This window comes from Alligator sinensis, unplaced genomic scaffold, assembly GCF_000455745.1.
Source record: "Alligator sinensis unplaced genomic scaffold, ASM45574v1 scaffold569_1, whole genome shotgun sequence".
Lineage (NCBI taxonomy): Eukaryota > Metazoa > Chordata > Crocodylia > Alligatoridae > Alligator > Alligator sinensis.
The window spans coordinates 2,453,702-2,454,835 of NW_005841914.1; positions in this window are offsets into that span (position 1 = coordinate 2,453,702).

Here is a 1,134-nt window from a genome sequence, read left to right on the forward strand (position 1 = left end):
GGGAGCGCCCCCAGCCCCGGGGCCTGGCTGTGCGGGGCGAGCCCCCCGGAGCCCGGGCGGGGAGCGGGGGCTGCAGCCGCCCCGGAGCAGAGCGGGGGTAGCCAGGGCGGCGGCGATGGCCTCGTGCGGGGCCGGGGGCAGGACAGGAGCGAGAGGCTCCTTTGCCAAAGGCCCGGCTCTGAGCAGCGCTTCTCACCGCCTCCGCGGGGGAGATGGCCCCGGGGTCGGCGCAGTCTCCAGGCAGGAGGGTTTGGGGTCGGGAGAAGGCAGCCCCTGGGCTGGGCTATGGCCACGGGACCTTCCAGCCCCGCGGCCGTGGATGATGCTGTGACTATGTGGAGGGGTTGCACAAATGTCTACCCCACGACACAGCAGAGCTGGTGCGTCACTGGCCGTGCTCGCCCCTCTGGTTGCCCCCAGCCGGGCGCAGGAGCCCAGGGGTGGTGGTGGGGGGGGGCAGGGTGCACGTTGGTTGCACTAGTTGTTGCTGCAGGTTTTAGCAGCAGGAGCTGCCTCAGTCCCCAGAGCAGCAGAAAAGAAGGGGCTGCCTTGGCAGACCCCACCTGTGCAGGGAAGCCCACCACAGCAGCTGACACAGGACGTGTAGACACCATGCCCTGGGGGGTCCTGCCCCTAGGCCCTGGGGCAAGGTGGGGGGGCTGGGTTGCTGGCTGGCTGGCCAGCCAGGGGCTCCCTTGTTGTGGGCCCAGTACATGGTGCAGGCGGCAGGTCAAGGGGCCAGGAGGAGAGGGGCTGGCAGAGCCCTGCCCTGGGGCTGTGGGGTTAAGTCCTGATGCCAGCAGCATATCCCTTTTCATCTGGGTGCGTGTTTGCCTGCAGGGCAGCCAGCGAGGCGGGTGAAGAGACCCATGAGAAGGCCCTGCACTCAGGTTGGCCCTTTGGCAGGGTGGTTCGGGACACTGTCAGCGGTGGCAGGGGCTGCAGGTTCAAGGCCCCGAAGGCTTGAGTCCCCTGGTCACCATCTACTACGCAACCGTTTCCCCCTCCGGCGCTTGCCTTCTAGCTGGAGCTCAGGGGTGATCGCAGTTGCAAGACGGAGGGGACTTGAATGTGCAGCTCAGTTGGTAATGGAAAATGTCCTGAACCACCCGGTGGCTCGCCGGGTTTTTTTTT